Genomic DNA, 6411 nt, shown 5'->3' on the forward strand with positions numbered 1-6411 from the left:
TCTGTGTTGGTGTCTTGAAATCTTAAAGTTGATGGCTGATACAGGTGACAGCGTTATAAATGATGTGTTGATATGTTACCTGCCACCAAAGCTCTTTACAGCTAGTGTATATACACCAAAGATTACACTTACCAGAGGTTGTCGTGTTTGGAGATTCTTAGTTTGTTTATAAATCATGTTTTAAAATCCACATCTGAACTCCCAAGTAACTTCCCCACCCATTTCCCTCTGGATTTTTGGTTTGGTTTGGTTTGGCTTTTACAAGCATAATCAGCTCTGTTCAATCACTTAAAACCATTTGGTGGTTGTTTTAGGTGCTGCATTCTGTCTTTTGGAGCTGTGAACTGGAGGATTTTGGTTTATGTTCAGGTTTTTATTCTGTTGGCAGGTTTAGTTCATACCATAATGATAGTCTACTTGGGATATGTAGGGCTTAGTTTCCAGTCAAGTTGTGCTGTAACTGAACTGTTGCAAAAGGGGTTTATTGCAGAGAAATAAAAAGGGGTTTATTGCAGAGACTTCTTTTTTGAAGTCGTTTGCTGTAACTGAAAGATAGTCAGGGTCTTCAAAGGAAGCATACCTGAATTTGCGATAGGTTTTTGCTGGCAGTGTCTTTGTCATCATAAACTTTGTATTTTCAGTTTCTAGAAAGGCTGTTCAGTAAATAATGGATTTCATAAGAGAAATCCAGAAAAGAAGCCAATTTAAGTATCATGTGAAGACCTCAAATTGCAGAGAGCAAAACCACACTCTGATGGGGTGAAAATGTTCAAGGTTTGCACATATTCCTCTCTGAAGATATGTGGAGAATGCAGTTTAATTCATAAACAATTAGCTCAGCGTACTGACTGGAGTTAGATATCCAAGTTGTTCTAGACTGAAAAACATCATGATACCACATTCTTGTAATACAGGATGCTGCCTTCAGTAAATGGTAACTTGTTTTCCTCTGGTCCTGTATAAGCTGAGGCCAGATCAGAAATATGCAGCTGAGTATGTACTACAAATTGGAATGAATTTGTAATAGACTTTGGTGGAGGAAGAGTCCAGCAGATGAACTGTAACTGCTGTGAAAATCTCTGAAACTCATAACTAGGCATTGGAAATAATAGCATATGATCTAGTCAATAGTTGGAAGAACATGTGGAAATTACTTAGCTGTGCCCCAGGTTTTGCTCAAGAGAGGTGTTTCTACATCTGGTAGAAGTCAGCCCTTAAACCAGCTAGGGTCTGCAAGGAAGTGGATGGATATTCTATGGATGCCTGTATGCCAGAACTGATCAGGCTAAGAGTGTGATATGCCTGAAACTTCTGAGTTGTCTTCCTGGAAAGAAGAACGTGAGAAAAGCTGGAAATCTTGGCTGCACTCAGAAGAGGCTTGAGGGAAAAACTTAAAATATGGGAGGCCTCACCTGGAAAAAAACAGCAGCCGAGTAACTTTTTCACATGAATATGGGGAGACTCTCATCAGGCACTAGCAATGGGCCTTAGGACAGAACAGGGTGGGAAATCACCTTGTGAAGTACCAAAAACAGTCCCGAGAGAAGGGACTGAATACATTTGCCCTTAAGAACATCATTCGTTATGCAGAAGTTTTGTGAGACAGGTATATTAATGAATGGCATTTTCATTTGGGGCTGATCTGAGTGGTCTGCACTGGAAGACGTTGAATTGATTACAGGAGATGTGACTGAGACATAGAAGCCACTTCAACTGTGGGATCGCAGAACTAAATCTTTTCTCATAAGCAAGTTGAACTAAAGTACTGTATAAATGATAGAGAAAATAGCAGAACTGTGCCAAAATGTCCTGGTTTTGTTAAAAAACAAGTTTCTCTTTTAGTGAATTTGCCTGTCAGCTAAAGCCTTCATATTAGCTGCATTTTCCTGGAAAACCAGATACATGTTTTGGTAAACATAGCAATGGAATGCGAGGTTATTGATAACGAATTGATGGACGTCTGGCGAAAGGGACAACGAGAAACAGGTGACCAAGAAACAGAGTATAACATCCCATTCATGTGAATACTTCATATAAAAGTGGGAGATCACGAGGATCTTGTCCCTTTTTCCTCATGGCCGACATTAGGAGAGGACCTTGCTAGCTGTCCCTGCGAACTGAGGCCTAGTGACAGACTGAATCCAGCTCCGGTTGGCTTTAGAGTCCAGTCCAGCACTTCAGGTGCCGGCTCTGCAGTTGCTGAGACTTTCAAGATTGGTTTTATATATTTTGTATTATTTTCTCTATTTTTATTAGTAGCATTAGTAAAACATTTTTAATCTTTCCAACTCTCTTCTCTCTGTCCTTCTTTCCCTCCCGATCGCCTGTCCTTAGTTGGAAGGGGGGAGAGGGAGGGGCTGAAGGGGGAAGTGGGGGGGAAGAAGAAGCTAACAATACATCTACCATGGTTTTATTGTCATCCCGTAATCAAAACCTCGACACAAAAATAAATTTGTAAAACAAAAAGGGGCAAGCTTTTGGCTGAAATATCAAATCTGTGTGCCCAATATAAGCAGAATATGCATGGACTTCAGCTGGGACAGTTACAGTTCTGTGGCTCCAATAAGAACTTTTTTGTGAGGTCCTGAGATACAGAGCAATATTGAAAGTTCAGCTGCTGAAGTGATTCTATGTTTAAAAGCTCTTCTGGTTCATCTCTCCATTTTCCATAGCAGCTTTCTGATGGCACTGATGGTGTTTTCTACGCTTGGTCAAGCAACTTCAGCAAAAGAGACAAAAGAAAACATGACTATTACAGAAGCAATTCATAGTCCCTCAACAAATCGACCAGTGATGAATGTATCTTGGCTGGGACAGCTGCCTTCTAAAACACAACCCCACTGTCACAGGCAATGGAACACTTTTGTTGCAGGGAATTTGACTTAATTTGTTGCCAAGTAACAAACTTTTAATTACTGATCCTAGTATTAAAAAATAAAGACTACAAAAGATCACTTACGGCAAACACTCCAGCTTCCCTCTGGACACCTCTCTTCCCCACTTCTGGGCCTCAGTCCCTTGGGTGAGGCACTGGGGAACAGAGATTTGGCTCAGTGTGCTGTGATTGCTTTTCTTTTGCGCCTCCATGTTTCTGTCTTCACTCCTCTGGCATGGGCTCCTCCAGCATCTGCAGATGCCTTGAAGGCGTAACCGCCCTGTGTCTTCTTTTGTACATCTGCACTTGCGTGGGTGTCTCTCTGCTCTAGTCCTGCTCGGACAACTTCTCTTGAGCCTCCTTTTTCTCCAGTATCCTCCTGCCTTCACGTCTTTCCTGTCCTCGCACCTCTTCCCTCTGTACTGGTGTCTCTTGCCCCCATTTTTTTTTGGCTTCTCACTTACAAAGGTTGACCATTCTTTGTATTTTTTTTCCTTTTACATTCAAGGCTAGAGTTGGAGTATACATATACCCTACAATATAAAACATGCTAAGGAGCATATGTTGAATGAGAATAGTGTATAAGACACAATGTAAAGCAGATTTTTAGAATGCAACATAATGTGAATTCATGATGGAGGAGACTGGAATTCTTCATTTTGAAAGATTTTATGTGATTTGTATGAAGTGTTGTATGGAACATGTAACTTGAGCTTAAAGCCTATCTATTGTACAGAACTGAAATACCTCCAGGCACACAAATCTCTGTATGACTTGTTTAATTTTGCTTTATATCATAACAAATTCTGAAGCTAAAGAAAGGCAATAAAATAGATGAGTTAATGGATTTCATAGGCTACTTCTGAAAATCATTAACTGTGGTTTAAAGTCTTTGTCTTTATTGCTCTCCTTCATATGCATTTAAGCAATCATTGACATCTGAAAACTGATGTTTTTTTGGTGTTATGTGCTGAAAAATTTTGTTGTAAGGATAGATTCAAAACAAACAAACAGAAAAGGCAAACCCGAAAGGGGTGCAGACAGTCTATTTCCTCTAACCTGGTTACCTCTTCATGTATCACTCTGTAGGGTGGTGGTTTTCACTGAGGGTGAGTGGCCTGTTGCGACACACTGGATACCACTTGAGTTACCACAGGTAGGCAGTGCTTTCTTCAGTCATTCTTGCAGCTGAAATATAATATTGCTTTATTTTTTCTGAGGGTTGCCTTGGACTCATTTGTCTAAAAGCTTTGCCTTCATTAATTTTTTTATTACCTCATATATATTTATACTCAGAAGTGTCCTGAAATGAAGACATGCTGCTTCCTAGCAGTGAAGGCTTGTTTGCAGAATGGACACACATTTCTTTTAAGATATTTGCTGGTGGCCTGGCAGGTGGTACCAAAAACTTGGCCAAAAGACTCTTTAATAATGTTTTGAAAGTGTTAAAAAGCAGGCACTTTATTAAGCAAGCTGGCTGCATGGAGGATCACTCCTCTAATCAAGCACATGCATGACTCACACTTCCTGGTTTTTATTACACACACCAATTACATATTCATTGCTTTCTACTGCTTAGTTCATCCATTAAATATAGATTTAATCACACCTTTTGTTGGAAGTAATTTGTTGGTAGTTGAAGGTCTTCATCTGGGGTTTGTAGTGGCCTCCGGTGGTCCTAGCAGCCTGGCACCCACTGGATTACAAGGGTCTGCTCCTTGACCTGGTTTCTTCATCATGCGTGTTGTTGTTTTGTGCTACAACACAGCAAAAGTCATGTAGCTCTTTCTTTATCTAGTGGAACATCCTGTTTTCCCAGCTTGCAAACCAAGGACATGCTGCTTTGCCTCATGTCCAGTCTCTATATAGCTATTGTTTCTCTGTTAAGTTCCTGTTACATTATGCCTAGCCTTGTTACATTACGCTTGGTCTGGTTTCTATAGGGTTCCTCTTATCAAAGGGGATGTGATTTGCTTGTGATGGCCAGTAGTAAAGCCGTCAGTTGTAGCTGAAGTTGTACCTGCATCTCAGCACCACTCTTGTTGCTGTTTGACATGCTTTGGTTATGAAGCAACATTTTCAGACATTACTACTGATTTAGAGAAGCTGAGGTCAACATAGTGTATGGCAGCAGTGTAGAGCTGCTCAGCAGGACAAGATTTTTAAGGCCAGATGCTCGTGTTGTTGTTTCTTGGTAGTTCTGTGACACTGTGCTGTCCTGTGTTCTGAAATAAGCCAAAGGCAAAGAATGCTTCCAAAGGGGCAGTGCTTCTTCACTTAGTCTAGATACTTGAGTCCAGCTGTTTCCTACTAGCATCTCTTCATCATAGTAAACGGTATGACAAAACGGGTCTGTAAAATTAATTGTGAGAGCGTGACCATTGACAAGTTTAAGATTTACTGAGCTAGGGCATAGCTTTTAGTCTCAGAATTCAAGGTAACATAATGAATCTATCTCTTCATTACTGTTTCTGCAGAACATGCTGCTGTTTGCTCTACAGCTCCTCACTTAGCCACTGAAACAATCAGTATTTGGGAAGAATCATAGAATCATTTCCGTTGGAAGAGACCATCAGGATCATTGAGTCCAACCATAACCTAACTCTTGAACCATCACAAACACTTGTTTGCTTTAAAACACTGCACTGTATGTTGTAATGGTACACATAGATGAAGGCAATAAAACTCACTAGTTGTTCCAGGTTATACTATTCCTGCCTGAGCATCAGACCCTCTCATGTGAACCAATTTTGCAGTCTTCAGGACTCAGTTTGCCTCAAGGTTGTTGACAAACTAGCCAGATGACAAACCTGGCATTACTGATTTTATACTTGATTGCACAAATGATTTCTGGGTCTGGAATTATAACCACGTGATGTTTCTATCTTTCAGCTTATGTCCTTGTGTCTTCAAACTGTGGTCAGTTTTTATCAGTGAATGTACAATATGACTTAAGTAAGTGACCAGTATTCTGATTGTCTAGAGTAAATATACTTGCAAGAAATTTCAGTGGCCTTAGAACAACAGTGTAAAGAGATCAAGCATGCTGTATCCCATGGCAAGAGTGATGATGCCACTGGAGCAGGGGATCAGGTAATGGGATTTAGTTTCAGTCACTTACTCAAATTTAGTTTATGCATAAGCAGTTAGAATAGCTTTGTACCAGAACGTTTCCTTAAAAGCTATTGTGCAAAGTGTAAGAATTAGCAGCTAAACACTGTACACTCTCTTAATCACCAAAAGTGCAAAAAAAAAGTAACATGGTCTTCACTAGTTTCAGTGAAAGTGGCTTTTTCCATATCCAGTGACCTTACCAGAGAGAGATCTTATACAGTTAAGCTTTTTATCAGTTGATGTCAGTTTCTGGTCTTTCTAGATTTGGGTAATCTGGTTTTACCTCTTAGGCATCAAATGCTGTGTTATCTTAGTTGTCATGTACGGGGAGAAGACCAAGCAGTCTTTCTGAGCTTTATGTCTATTAAGCCTTTGCAGTGGATTCTTATGGATGCTTAAGGCAGACTCATTCTTGGGAACTA

Source organism: Nesoenas mayeri (genome assembly GCF_963082525.1).
Source record: "Nesoenas mayeri genome assembly, chromosome: Z".
Taxonomy (NCBI): Eukaryota; Metazoa; Chordata; class Aves; order Columbiformes; family Columbidae; genus Nesoenas; species Nesoenas mayeri.